This window comes from Paroedura picta, chromosome 11 (assembly GCF_049243985.1).
Source record: "Paroedura picta isolate Pp20150507F chromosome 11, Ppicta_v3.0, whole genome shotgun sequence".
Classification (NCBI taxonomy): domain Eukaryota; kingdom Metazoa; phylum Chordata; class Lepidosauria; order Squamata; family Gekkonidae; genus Paroedura; species Paroedura picta.
Window position 1 is genome coordinate 30,321,016 of NC_135379.1, and position 15,023 is coordinate 30,336,038.

Genomic DNA, 15,023 nt, shown 5'->3' on the forward strand with positions numbered 1-15,023 from the left:
GCCGCTGCAGACCAGCTCCTAGTGTTTTTGGAACCTAGTTTTGGTCCTAGTTCCATATCATTTGGGCTTCCATCCTGGCCATGGGGTGGAGACCGTGCTGGTTGCCCTGATGGATGATCTCCGGCATCAGCTGGATCAAGGCGGATCGGCTATACTCATGTTATTAGATCTTTTGGCCACATTTGATGTAGTCAATCATGAGCTTTTGATACACCGCCTCAGTGACACTGGGATTGGAGGGGCCGCTTTAAAATGGCTGACCTCCTTTCTTGAGAACAGGTCACAGAGTGTTATTGTGTGGAAGGAGATGTAGGCCCCCTTTGCAGTCCTGTGTGGGGTGCCTCAGGGGGGATACTCTCTCCTATGCATTTTAATATCTATATCCACCCTCTGGCCCAGCTGGTCCAGAGCTATGGACTGAGTTGTTATCCGTATGCTGATAATACCCAGCTCTATCTCCTAAGAGCTGGCTGGCCGGATCTACCTCTAGAAACATTTGCCAGATGTTTGGAAGCAATGGCTGGATGGATTAGGAAGAGCCGCCTGAAACTCAACCCTTTCCACAACAGAGGTCCTGTGGCTGGGAAGGAAGGGGCAGGAACAGGAAGCATGAGTCCCCTGCCTGGATTGGGTGCAACTGACACCTGCACCCACCCCAAGAATTTGGGAGTGATCTGCAATGCCTCTTTATCCATGGAGGCTCAGATCACCAAGGTAGCCCAGATGGCGTTTTATCATCTACACTGGGCCCAGATAACTAGCGCCCTACCTGTCTCCTGAACACCTAACCACTGTAATCCATGCAGCCATCACTTCCAGGGTAGACTTCTGTAACTCACTCTATGTGGGCCTACCCTTGTCCTTGACCCGGAAATCACAGTTGGTACAGAATGTGATGGCATGGGTCCTTACTAAGTTATCTTGGCAGACCATGTTCAGCCACTGCTGAAACAACTGCACTAGTTACCTATCTACTTCTGGATCAAGTTCAAGGTCTTGGTTATGACCTTTAAGGTTATACACAGCTTGGGGCCAGCCTACCTACGCTTGCCTCCTTATGTCCCCTGCAGGACACTTCACTCTGCGAGTATGAACCTGCTGATGGTCCCAGGACCCCGGAGGCATGTCTAGCCTTGACCAGTGCCAAGGCCTTTTCGGTCCTGGCCCCTACCTGGTGGAATGAGCTCCCTGAAGAGCTGCAAGCCAAAATGGACCTACTGAGGTTACGGAGGGCTTGCAAAACAGAGTTCTTTTATCAGGCGTCTAGTTGAGGTTGGGCTGAACTCCTGGGGTTTAAGAATGGGCCCCCCTTCCCTCCAGGTTTAGGATTAAGTACTAATCTGTTGAGCCGCTATAAATCTTCCCTGTCTACCATCTTCGGCCACATGTACAATCTGTCGCCAACTACTAGAAATGTTGAAGGGAATTTCTATAAATTCGTACCACCATTTTATCATTATTATTGTTATATAAATATTGCTAGTCTTTTAGGGGAACTTTTAACTAAGGATGTTTAATTGTTGGGATATTGTTTTTATGATATACTGTGAACTGCCGTGAGCCGGAAAATACTGAGAGTGGTGTTATAGAAATATAATAAACAAACAAACAAACAATCATGTGACCTTCCCATCTGCCACTGGTCACCCTGGCAACAGAGCTAACTTTATGGTTATGTGAATGGTAACTGCCCCTCTGAAATACATTTCCTCTAGCAGAAGCTTTTGTTTGCTTTGCGCCTCTTTGCAAGTTAACTTTGTAAGCAAATGCTGCTGACAAATCCCCAGCTTCATTACTTACTTTCAACACATTTCTGCCTTCAATTTCATCTGACAGCATTTCTACAGCTTTATCAAAAGTAACATTGTTTTTCTCCTGGATATGACTAACTATGGGATGAAAGCTAGACAGCATTCCTGATGCAATATAGTAAGCTTTGTTATGTCTCCTTGAGTCTCTCCAGAGCTCTCTAGCTTTCATCTCCAATACATATGCACCAGAAGACTCTCCTTTAAATGTCATGTTATGCAATCACTTAACAAGTCCAGAGGAATACGTCCATCCTCGTTTGACTAGATGTGATCCCAACAACTTTAAAATTTCATAGGCTGACTTCAGACTTAGTAAATCTGGATATTCTGATGTATTATACACAAGAGATTATCAAGGTTGTAACTTTTCCATGATTTTGCTTCCATTCTTTAAATTTGTTCTTGATTGCCTCTGCGGCTCCTTCAGCTGGGCCGGGGGGGGGGGGCATGATCTTCAGCCATGATCTTCTCCAAATCTTCCTCTTCAAGATCTATCATCAGGCATCCCCGCCAATCATGGCAGTTTTCCTTCCTTAAATGAACAAGGCAGGGTTTCATCTCAGATATACTGGATTCACCCATGGTGGAATAACAATAGAGATCAGGCTGTGCTCTTAAAAAATCAGAAAGGTACACTGATCTTTCTCTCTGCCTTGTGATAATCTGCCAAACAAGCTTCTAGATGGTTGAGCTGAATGGAGTTCACAAGTTACTCAAAGTTTCTCAGCCACTTCAAACAAGTCTACCTGCCTTTTAGCAAAAAATCATAAATTCATAAATCATAAAAATATGATATTAGCACTGGGCCAATAACCTGAAGGATATTAAATGCTGGTTGACTTGTGGTAAAGTCTTGGTATCCTGAAAGTTAGCAGAGTGCCTGCTATGGCTGGTAAGTGCAGCATGAGAAAACAACAAAGAAAAGCACATTCTCCAAGGTTGTACTTACTTAATATAGTATTAGTGAACTTAATTCTACACATTTAGAGATAAAGAGAAGATTCCTATTCTAATCTAAATGGTCAAACTGTGGCTCTCCAGATTTCTATGGACTACAATTACCATGAGTCCTTGCCATAGACATATGAATAGCCACTGTTTGGCCATCTCTGGTCTAGAGGAATATATGTATGTATCTGATAATGTGGAATGAACCATGTTCATAGCTTGTGTACTTATCATACTGATCATTGATCCTCTATACCAGGGGTAATCAACCTGTGGACCACAAGCAAATGCTGGCAGGGGCTCATGGGAATTGTAGTCCATGAACATCTGAAGGACCACAGGTTGACTAACCCTGCTCTATACCATTAAAAGCAACTTAAACAGAATGTCATATACTTGCATTTGATTGAATAGAGTGCAAATTCCTGCATCTCAATTTCCTACTGAGACCCTTCAGTCAGCCAGCCCCTTTTATCATTCTGCTCTTTAAATTGAGCTTTACAAACCTATCTTATCTTGTCTGACAAAGTCAGTTTTGAGTTCTCAAAGACTTATGCCCCCAAACTATTGTTGGTCTTTAAGGTGCTACTGGACTTGCATCTAACAAATCTACCAAATCTGCTTAGAGCCTTCAGAACAATCACTGTAACTCCATAGTGTTAGAACCCAATTATAAGGCTGTCCTGTTAGGATGGATTTAGAAACAAGGATTTTTCTTTAATATGAGGGCTTCAGCCAAAATAATTGGTCATCTGAAGTCCTCTAAGGTTGGACTCCTGTCTGACTCCTAGTGTGTTTAGAGATCCTACCCCTGGCAAGGCCAGGAAGAGGCATCCCTACCTCTCCAGGCAATTCAGGTGAGCTCTTTGTGATGTCATGCCAGTTGGTCTCCAGTTTCTCTCTGGAGGTTGGCCCCCTGTCTGATTGCTAGTGTGTTTAGAGATTCTCCCCCCCCCCCCAAGGCCTGTAAGAGGTATCCCTTCCTCTCCAGGCAACTCAGGTGAGCTCTTTGTGGTGTCATGTGAGTTGGTCTCCAGTTTCACTCTGGAGGTTGGCCGCCTGTCTAACTCATAGAATCATAGAATCATAGAATCATAGAGTTGGAAGGGGCCATACAGGCCATCAAGTCCAACCCCCTGCTCAACGCAGGATTAGCCCTAAGCATCCTAAAACATCCAAGAAAAGTGTGTATCCAACCTTTGCTTGAAGACTGCCAGTGAGGGGGAGCTCACCACCTCCTTAGGCAGCCTATTCCACTGCTGAACTACTCTGACTGTGAAAATTTTTTTCCTGATATCTAGCCTATATCGTTGTACTTGAAGTTTAAACCCATTACTGCGTGTCCTCTCCTCTGCAGCCAACAGAAACAGCATCCTGCCCTCCTCCAAGTGACAACCTTTCAAATACTTAAAGAGGGCTATCATGTCCCCTCTCAACCTCCTTTTCTCCAGGCTGAACATTCCCAAGTCCCTCAACCTATCTCCTAGTGTGTCAAGTCCAGTCAGAGGCATCCATTCCTCTCCAGGCAACTCAGGTGAGCTCGTTGTGATGTCATGTGAGTTGGTCTGACTCCTGTCTGACTCCTAGTGTGTCAAGGCCAGTCAGAGGCATCCCTTCCTCTCCAGGCAACTCAGGTGAGCTCTTTGTGATTTTATGTAAGTTGGTCTCCAGTTTCTCTCTGGAGGTTGGCCGCCTGTCTGACTCCTAGTGTGTCAAGGCCAGTCAGAGGCATCCCTTCCTCTCCAGGCAACTCAGGTGAGCTCTTTGTGATGTTATGTAAGTTGGTCTCCAGTTTCTCTCTGGAGGTTTGCCCCCTGTCTGACTCCTAATGTGTTTAGAGATCCCCCCCCAAGGCCAGTAACAGACATCCCCTCATATTCAGGTAACTCAGGTGAGCTCTTTGTGATGTCATGTCAGTTGGTGTCCAGTTTCTCTCTGGATGTTGGCCCCCTGTCTGACCCCTAGTGTGTTTAGAGATTCCACCCCCCCCCCCCACCTAGGCCAGTAAGAGCCAACCCTTCCTCTCCAGGCAACTCAGGTTAGCTCTTTCTGATGTCATGTCAGTTGGTCTTCAGTTTCTCTCTAGAGCAGTGGTCCTCATCCCCTGGTACAGGGACCGGTACCAGTCCATGGATCAGTCAGTACCGGGCCGCGGTTCCTCTCATCCTCCTCCCCGGCTGCTGCCTCATGGCTGCCCTGCCATTTTGCCGCCAGCTCACCTTTGGTGCTCTCCAGCGGCCGGCATGGCTGGGGCTCCCCCACGGCATGGCACTGCACAGCTGATGCTGGCAGTGCCCTCTGACAAGGCCAGTCAGAGGCATCCCTTCCTCTCCAGGCAACTCAGGTGAGCTCTTTGTGATCTCATGCCAGTTGGTCTCCAGTTTCTCTCTGGAGGTTGGCCCCCTGTCTGACTCCTAGTGTGTTTAGAGATCCCCCCCATGAAGGCCAGTAAGAGGCATCACTTCCTCTCCAGGCTACTCAGGTGAGCTCTTTGTGATGTCATGTGAGTTGGTCTCCAGTTTCTCTCTGGAGGTTGGCCCACTGTCTGACTCGTAATGTGTTGAGAGATTTCCCTCACCCCCCACGCCAGTAACAGGCATGCCCTCCTCTCCAGGCAACTCAGGTGAGCTCTTTGTGATGTCATGTGAGTTGGTCTTTGTGATGTCATGTGAGTTGGTCTCCAGTTTCTCTCTGGAGGTTGGTCCTCTGTCTGATCCCTAGTGTGTCAAGGCCAGTCAGAGGCAACCCTTCCTCTCCAGGCAACTCAGGTTAGCGCTTTCTGATATCAGGTCAGTTGGTCTCCAGTTTCTCTCTAGAGCAGCGGTCCCCATCCCCCGGTATGGAGACCGGTACCGGTCCATGGATCAGTCGGTGGGAAGTCAGCGGCATCAGTGGAAAAGCAGCGGCAACGTCCCTTAGCAAAAGACAACTGTCCCCCGGGCCTCAGTAAAATTGTCAAGCGTTGACTGGTCCCCGGTCATTAAAAAGTTGGGGATCACTGCTCTAAAATAGTAGATTTTAGATCAGAGGCACCTATTAAAATGTGTCGCCTGCACCCTCCATTCTGGTGTCAGGGGGCATTCCAGAGCCAGAGGATCTCCTGGAAGTTCCAGGAGACCCAGCTACCACAGACCAGAAGCTCCCTGCTCTTCTGGAGGACAATCAGCCTGGTGCCAGCCAAGATGAGACCCGGCCCTTCAATGTGAAACCCTGGGACAAATCACCAACCAGCCTTGAAGACTTGCTGGATGAGTAGCACTGGCCTTCCCAGGCCAAGACCCTGGCAAGCCCTGAATGGCAGCATTGACAAAGGAGATTTACTTTCAAAGCTGTCAGAAGATTGGCATGAGTAATGACCCTCACTGTCAAGGTAGATGGAGCCCAGCTGCCCTTTCTTCCTCTGATGAGGGTTAGGTCCAGGTGCAAGTCTCCAGGCTGAGGGCTGCTTAACCCTGCTCTGTGCATTTCAGGAGGACTTTGCCTCAAGGTCCTTTGTGGGTGCAATGCGTGCATTCCCTGCCTGTCTTCCCAGACAACTCCTTGCTCCAGTTAGCTACGGTGAAGCTCTGCCTGACTGACTCCTGGTTCCTTACTTCGACCTGACTCTTGACTACACTCCCAACTCTGTTCCTGTTGATGCTCCTGCCTGTAGACCTATGACCTGACATCATCCCTGACTTCTGACCATGGTATGGCTTTGACAGTTTATCTGACTCTTAACCCGGGGTTGGCTTAACTCCGCTCCCTACCCTGCTTGCTCTGTGAACTTTGGCTCTTGACCTCCCAGACTGGACTTTGGTCTCTGGCTCTCGCCCTCCTGCCTTGGCACAACAACCTGGCCAAGTAGATGAAGCCTGGTGGACAGCACAAAGTGTAGCCATTTGGTTACTTGACTCCATCTCTATAGCACACTTACATGGTGTTAAGTCCCACTGAACTTACTGAAACTCACTTTCTTAATGCATCACACTAATGCATCACATTATGCTGACTAAAATAAAACTCATTGGCTAAATCACATCTAGTTACTCAATTAGCTTGCAGTACATTACAGAAAATTTTATATACCATATATGAAATTCTACTTGTTTGTGAAGCACCACTGTACTTCAGAAGTCAAAGTATTAACAAGGACACAGTTTATAACATTTTTAATTGTGTACCTATTTATTACCTTGTACTGAAATTGCTTTCTTTCATATGGAAGTGGTAATCTATTTCTTAATACAGAAATCAAAATGTGCCTTTAAGTAAAATGTTTTATTATTCTGTCTTCAGGGGAGAAAGGATTGTCTTTTGCCATGAGGAGAATCAAGAGGGTAACTAAGTTAATTATTTCTCATAATAAGTAATTATGATTAGATATGAGTCTTCCGTAACGACCTGTTCATATGATGGAAGACCTGCATTTCGAGAAATATAATACATGAGCATAACAGTATATGCAAAGTACATAGAACTACTGCCACAGATAACTTGTCAGTGAATGATTAAATAGGAATTCATAATTAGAAAAATCCACAGCATTATTTATTAGCGTTCTCTGCAGTTCTGGTTCATTAAGGGTTGATTACCAAATACTGACCTCTAGTGGCACGGGAGTCCTACAAACCAACTTGTTTTTCTTATTGAGAACGTGTGGTTACATTTTAACCTCCAAAATGAGTCAACTTAAAGAGTTATATCTGTATGTTTTCTTTCCTACTGTCCAAGCCAATTCCCAAATTATGAATTATTCAGTGTCACACATAGCGGAGGGGAGGGAAAGTCATTTATAAAAATGTATTATTCTACCAAAAACAACGTATCATGTACCATTTTTTAAAAATTCTTCCTGATCTGCCATTGAGGCTAGTTTGGAAATGTATTTTTATGTGCAAAGTGTAGGGACCCACAACGCTTTCTGAAATTTGTTTGTATACTTCAGCTACTTTATGTTATATACACATAAAATCCATTTATATTTGGGGTCATAAGAAAATGTGAAGTTCATCCCTGAACATAAGCCTGAATGCAGTAAAGATGTCTGTGGGTGTGCTCATTTCTGATCACAATGACAGAAAGGGAGAAACGTTAATGGAAAATTTGAGTCAAAGTTCAAATTATTTTCTTGTATGAACTTTATGCACAGAGTGTCCTTATTTCTTTCAAATGGCAGTTTTTAAAAAGGGCAGAAATAAATCCTGTAAGAATAGAGGACAAATCTACCTTATTCAATGGGATTTACTCCCAGGAAAACATTCTGAGGACTGCAGCCGACATCTTTAAAATGCTGCCAATATCTTAAACTATTGAAACCATTCAGTTATAGTTTATGCATCTCGCCGATCCTTGAAATGGTTAAAGGGGGAGGGGGTGCTCAGCCAAAGGATACAAAAAGGGACATCTACCATTATGGCCTGCTCTGGCAGCATGCAAAAGTTCCTGGTGTTTGAGGTGATGATTTAATACAGTGGCTGAATAATGAGTTGCACTTCACACAGCAAGTGAATCACCATTTAATGCTATTATCATTAGTTCATGACCCACCAGCACGAAATGTCAACCTGATTAATCTAAGCACAGCTGACCTCAGAGAAGGAAAGCCACCCTGCTGTCCAAATATTGTTATTAATGGCTATTTTGCTTTCATTTTTTTTGCTAGTGTTATCTATAAAAAGGTGGTTTAAGAAATTTCATAAAATAAAAATCCATTGCATTCATTTCAGTGTTGTCTCAGAAACCTAGCAAGCCGCAGCTAAAAAAATGCCATGTTCAAAAAATATTACTCATTTAAAAATGTTAAAAATTGTACCGCCTTTTTATTTTTCCCTCTACAATATTAGAAGCTTCTAAAGCCACTGTTGGTAGAACATAAATTCTGTTAATGTTTTCAGGTAAAGTACATAAAATGTACAAATCTCAATCACTGGACACTTTTTAGATAGTATCATACAACCAATTTACTGATACTCAGTTGTGCAGGATCCAAGCTTTTTAGGGAGAGGAAAGGTAGCTTTTCACTTGATGGGATATCAAGAAGAGTTGATATTTTATATCCTGCTTTTCACTACCTGAAGGAGTCTCAAAGCACTTTGGAGTCTCAAGGGATGCCAGCCTCCAGGGGGAACCTGGAGACCTACTAATATGACACCACATCTCAGAACTACAACAGAGAAGAAACCGGACAGACACATCTTTACCTAAGCAAGGCATATCCGTGTGACAACAGTATGCCAACAGCACAGCAGATCATATAAAGAAATACCGTTGGGGTTTTTAAGCGCCCCACTAATACCCGATTGATTAGTTAATTCTAATTTTTTGATTACTTGGGAGAACTTAAAAGAATCATCCACAAACACTGGCATCTTGTCTCACAAATTCCTGGATGTAGTGAAAAACTATTTTTGGCATGGCACAGGAGTAGGAACGTGAAGGAATTATTAAGACCTAAACAACAACATTCCTCCCTGCCAAGCGGTAATCACAAATGTGGAAGAAGTTGTGTATGCGGGTATCTGCAAGAAATCGATCGTTATACTGATAATAATGTTTTCAAAGTACACATGAATGCTTTCATAAATTGTAATACTAAATATGCGGTATATTTAATCTTATGCAAATGCAATTTGGGATATATGGGTATGTCGGCATGAGTGCTCAAAACCAGAATCCAGGAGCATATATGTCGCCACAGAAACAGGGTACTGGATGCCCCCCTAGTCCAACCCTGGGTGGAACAGAAACAGAGATTGGAGGACTTTACTTTTTTTGGACTGCAAGCCTTAAAGCCAAGTCTGGTGGGTATGGAGTCTCAGACCACACTCCAGCAGAGAGAGAGAGCTTTTTAATGTATCATTTGGATACAATTCCCCCCAAATGGATTTTACTTGCTTCTTGTAGACCCTTGTTGCTCCCTTTGCCCCTTTAAATCAGCACATTACCACCACCTGGGTTGTCAGTGTGTGCTTTAAATGTGAGGTGGGCGACAAACAGGTTGGGCACAATTGAAGAAGTGACCCCTTTACTGAAGAGCTAATGCTAATGTGATATGTTTTACCTTAACAATTGAAATGAATACTAGTGATGTTGAATCTTTATATTAAAGTAGGTTGACTGTGGATCCTGACGTATTTTTGTTTATAATTTATTTAAAAGTGACAGGGTGTGCTTAACTGGTTACAGATGAAGGTATTAATTGGTTACTTTAAACAATGTTGTCGCTTTATTATAGACCATGACTGCAACCACTAAAGAAGAAACAGAAAGCGGGATTTGTTTGCCTGTATCCCTGTTCTGGTTGCAAAAACATTTAAACCACCTAGGACTGCATTCAATAAATTTCAAGAAGATACCACTTTTTGCCTACTGGTTGCGTTTACTTTGGGGTATAACAGCACAGCAGAAGCAAAATGCCTGAACAGCCCATCATGCCTGGTGTGCAGAAAGGCAATCCATTAGCCCCAGGCAACCATGAGAAAGCAAAGGGGGGGAGGGTTGTGTCATGTGAACACCTTCTTCCTCCTCAGCAGGATCAGCACATGCACCTACCCTCATTTCCCCAGTGGAGGAGCTCTGGGTGGCCTAAGCACTCAATCCATGCTTCCATCATCAAAGGCTCTCCCTTCCAGCCTCCCCCCTGCAACTAAGAAGGGAGAAGACTGGGTGGTTTTTATACCCTGCTTTTCACTACTCAAAGAAGTCTCAAAGAGACTTACAATTGCCTTCTTTTCATCTCCCCACAACTGGTGAGGCTAAAAGAGGTCTGATTGAACTGCTATGTGAGAACAGCTCTGAAAGGAGTTGGAGAAAGTCACCTAGCTGTCCACACACTGAACACTAGGGAATCAAACCCAGCTCTTCAGATCACAGGCCGCCAATGCTGCCTTTAACCACTACATCAAGTGCTCAGCTTGGTGTAGTGGTTAGGAGCACAGACTTCTAATCTGGCAAGCTGGGTTTGATTCTGTGCTCCCCCACATGCAACCAGTTGGGTGGCCTTCGGCTCACCACAGCACTGATAAAGCTGTTCTGACAGAGCAGTAATATCAGGGCTCTCTCAGACTCACCTACCTCACAGGGTGTCTGCTGTGAGGAGAGAAAAGAGAAGGCAATTGTAAGCCACTTTGAGACTCCTTCAGGTAGATAAAAACAGCATATAAGAACCAACCACATCTTCCTCCACCTCCTCCTCCTCCTCGTGGTCACTCACCCACTATCCTCACCCCTCTCTCCGATAACATCCATAACTCCTGCCCCCCCCCCCCGAGAATTGATGGTTTCTTGTGTTTAACATAAGCATTAAAGCTCACTTATTTAGGAGAGATTTTTCCTTTGGGGGAGCTTTCAGTGACTGAGGGGGCTAGATTTGATCTCTAGGACCCTCTGGTACTGTTTCCAGACTGGTAGCGGGGATTTGGGGAGTAGGGGTTATCCAATCAAAATGGGCAGTGATGGCCCTGCCACTTCTGTTTACACGACTTTAAGCATGGGGAGAAGATTTTTCGACCAGCTCTTCGAAATAACAACGCTCGGCATTTTGGACTGTTTTGTGCAGTTTAGTGCCTGAAATAAGCCTGTTTTGGGTGCTTTTCAGCCGAAACAACCTGAAATGCACATGACTAGTCTAAGCCTAGTCTAGTCTAAGGCAGCTGCATGTGTCCAAAAGCTGCATGTGTCCACCTATGATAGACATTGTGACCAGCAAAACAATCTTCTTTAGTACAACAAGATTTGCTCAGTGCTTATTCCAGCATGGCTCAGAGTTTAGTAACACAGGGCTGAAGGAAAGCCTTGAAATTTTTCACAGTGCCTACGAAGGGATTTGCTTTCCGCTATTTTGTCTCTTTGGAATCCCTACTGCAGAAGTAGCATGTATCTTCACAAACTGTTTTTTTTTTTCGGGGGGGAAGGATGGAAAAAAGACACTCTTTTGGCAATGAGATTAACTTTCCAGACTTCAGCAATAAACAGGAAATCATATTACTGACCCTGCATCCAGGCTAGCATTACAATATGGGGCGCTTTGTTGCTTTTTTTAAACAAAAGGTTGTTTTCTTGTTTCTGGAAAAAATATTTTGATGTCAAATGAGTAGATTAATGCAGTCAATTTCATCTCAAATCACAACTGAAACCAAGGGTTTACTGTAAAAACTAGATCTTCTTTTCAACATACCATAATCTTTCCCTCAAAGAATATAAAACCCCAGATTACATTTAAACAGAACTATGAAAATTATCTTCTATGACTCCTGGACGACATACACTGCAGCTTATTTAGCCCCTTTGGGCAGAGAATACAAACTTCTCACAAACAACTACCATGACTGATGAAAAAAGGAATATAATTTTTCATCTATGTCAGTAGAATCACAAGATTTCAGCATCTTTAGCCAGTTAGCAGCCATGGACTCAGGTACCTTTTAGTTCTTTTAATAAGAACAGCCAAACAATAAAATATAGAACAACTTACATTCAGTTAACACAGCATAAACAACTTCATACAACAACTTCTTCAATTTGACAAATTGGCCAAAGAGGTATTGTTACATAAAATTCCTGTAATGCAAAAGAACTGTCCCAGACTAGATGGTTTAAAGGAACAGGTTTAAAGGGCCCCAAGGCAGCATGAAAGTAACAATAATTCCTTTCAATTAATTCCTGCATAGTACAGGAGGTTGGACTAGATGACTAGATGCCCCTTCCATCTCTATTATTCTATGATTCTAATTCTAGCAATGGCTACTGCTACATTTGGCTGGGGTTACATTTTAGATCTGGCACAGCAAGTTAATTAAGGTTGCCAGCTCCAGGTTGGAAAATGCCTGCACACTTTTGGGAGTGGAGCCTGAGGGCAGAGTTTGGGGAGAGGAGGGACATCAGTGAAGTAGAATGGCATACAGTCCACCACCCAAAGCGGCCATTTTCTCCTGGTGAACTGATCTCTGTCACTTGGAGATCAGGTAAAATCCTAGGAGATCTTGAGCCACCACCTGAAGGTTGGCAACTCTAGAAATAATATGTCCTGACTTTATGCCCATATTGCATAAGGGTTTTAAATATAATGGCTTATAGGTACAGCAACTGCAGCAAGACTAAATACACTGCAGAGTTCCCACAAGCAGTTGTCTTGACACCTAAAGGGCTAGCATGAATTTCTAAATCTAAAATTCAAGCCCATTTAGAACTCACAGTGGGATAAACACTATGAAACACAAAACAGGTGCAGGAATTTCTTAATACATTTCTTCTAAATTGTACCATTCCTGAGAGCAAAGCAACACTGCTCAGTGACCATGTTAGGATACATGCAGGCAAACACAATCCAGTACAATGTTTAATGTACTTTACCCTACATTGCCATTGGAAGAAAGAGCTGAACAGTAGTGAAGGTAGTAGGAAAGACCCATATTGATCCAATGTGAAAATGTGAGAAATGCAATGATTGAGAAATAACTGGAAAGAAATCTGAAAAAGAGTAATCACTGGATAGAAAAAGTGTTCAAGGGTAATTTAATTATTTTTTTAAAAACCCACTAGAAGTCATTTATACAGTGAATTAGTTAAGAAGCATGAAAAAAGAACTAAACTGTTTTCACCTATTATGATGCCTGATAGCTATCACATGACACATGTCTGGATTGCTGAAAGGAAGCAGCAGGGATTTACAGTAGATGTTTACACTAGACAACACGGAAGAGAGAAAAACATAGTTTAATAAGAGACAAAGATTGAGACGCTGATGAATGGGAAATGCCTTCAACTGACAGCTGACTTATGACGCCCCTTCATGAGGTTTTTCAAGGCAGGAGATGTTCAAAGGTGGTTTGCCATTGCCTGCCTCTGCATTGTAACCTTGGACTTCCTTGATGGTCTCCCATTGGAACACTGACCAGGGCTGACCCTGCATAGTTTCCAAGATTTGATGAGACCAGGCTAACCAGGTCAGGGCAACTGAGAAGCCAGAAGTCAGGAAAAAAATTGAGGAAGTCTAAATGGATCATCTAGTCAAGATCCGGATAAAGGCTGATGAAATTGGCAACAATTATTCTGTGCTATAACTATCTCTTCAATGGAAGGGACAATTAATATATTACACCAGCATATCTGTATTTTGCACAATAAATTCTGTTATCAGGCTTATAGCTTTCAAATAATTTGGAATTTTGTTATCACCGAGAAGCCTTGAAACAAAGTCAGGGATGAAGACTAAATTCAAACAGAGACTATCTACAGAATTTGATGTTTTGGAGCAACAGAGGAGAGCGACGAAGATGATCTGGGGCCAAGGGACCAAGCCCTATGAAGATAGGTTGAGGGACTTGGGAATGTTCAGCCTGGAGAAAAGGAGGTTGAGAGGGGACATGATAGCCCTCTTTAAGTATTTGAAAGGTTGTCACTTGGAGGAGGGCAGGATGCTGTTTCTGCTGGCTGCAGAGGAGAGGACACGCAGTAATGGGTTTAAACTTCAAGTACAACGATATAGGCTAGATATCAGGAAAAAGTTTTTCACAGTCAGAGTAGTTCAGCAGTGGAATAGGCTGCCTAAGGAGGTGGTGAGCTCCCCCTCAACTGGCAGTCTTCAAGCAAAGGTTGGATACACACTTTTCTTGGATGCTTTAGGATGCTTAGGGCTGATCCTGCGTTGAGCAGGGGGTTGGACTAGATGGCCTGTATGGCCCCTTCCAACTCTATGATTCTATGATCTTTAATGTAGTAACATTGAATTCAAACTTCCATAACAATAGCCAAAATGGCAAACCAATGATCAATTATTTCAAAATAATGAATTTCTTACATAACATAAACATAAATTAGCATATCACATAAATTCAAGGGGAGAATGCTAACCTATAGCAGCGCTACATGTATATCACTGAGCAGTAATAAGTATAGAAGGCATCTCAGTTGACTTTCTTAAGCAGTACATCTTAAACAGATTTTTAAAGGACAGTTCTGCAATAGAAAAGAAACAAAAAGCTACTAGCACATATATAATTCCAAGTGGAAAAGGATTACAGGTAAAATTTATGGAAGTTTATGTAGTTTAGGCAACATTTTAAGTTAATCATAAAGATAAATGGGTTGAAAGTACTTAACTTCCATTTAGAAGTTGACAAATTGAATGGGATAATAATTTATGCAAGCAGCAGCCCTATTACTTGTAATTTGATAGAAAAGTTATATAAATTTTCACTTTGATGGAACCTATTATACTACTTCCATATTACCATCTAATAAGCAGTTTTGAAGAAAAATGCAATGCATCAGAAAACCTTGAAG

General features: G+C 43.0%; 1 protein-coding gene and 1 long non-coding RNA gene across 8 annotated transcripts in view; one reads left to right on the forward strand and one right to left on the reverse strand.

Annotated features, from left to right (window-relative positions):
• The window catches only part of HIBADH (3-hydroxyisobutyrate dehydrogenase), a 113,511-nt gene that overhangs the window by 36,440 nt on the left and 62,048 nt on the right, over positions 1-15,023 (reverse strand). The window lies entirely within an intron of this gene.
• Positions 4,432-10,098, forward strand: LOC143820796 (uncharacterized). 6 transcript variants are annotated; one of them, XR_013225515.1, is made up of 4 exons: positions 4,432-4,514; positions 6,230-6,448; positions 7,038-7,078; positions 9,976-10,098. It is a non-coding gene; the product is annotated as an uncharacterized LOC143820796 (long non-coding RNA). The 6 variants fall into 6 exon arrangements; XR_013225514.1 differs by lacking the exon at positions 4,432-4,514 and adding an exon at positions 5,053-5,103; XR_013225516.1 differs by lacking the exon at positions 4,432-4,514 and adding an exon at positions 5,312-5,527 and having other exon boundaries at positions 6,292-6,448.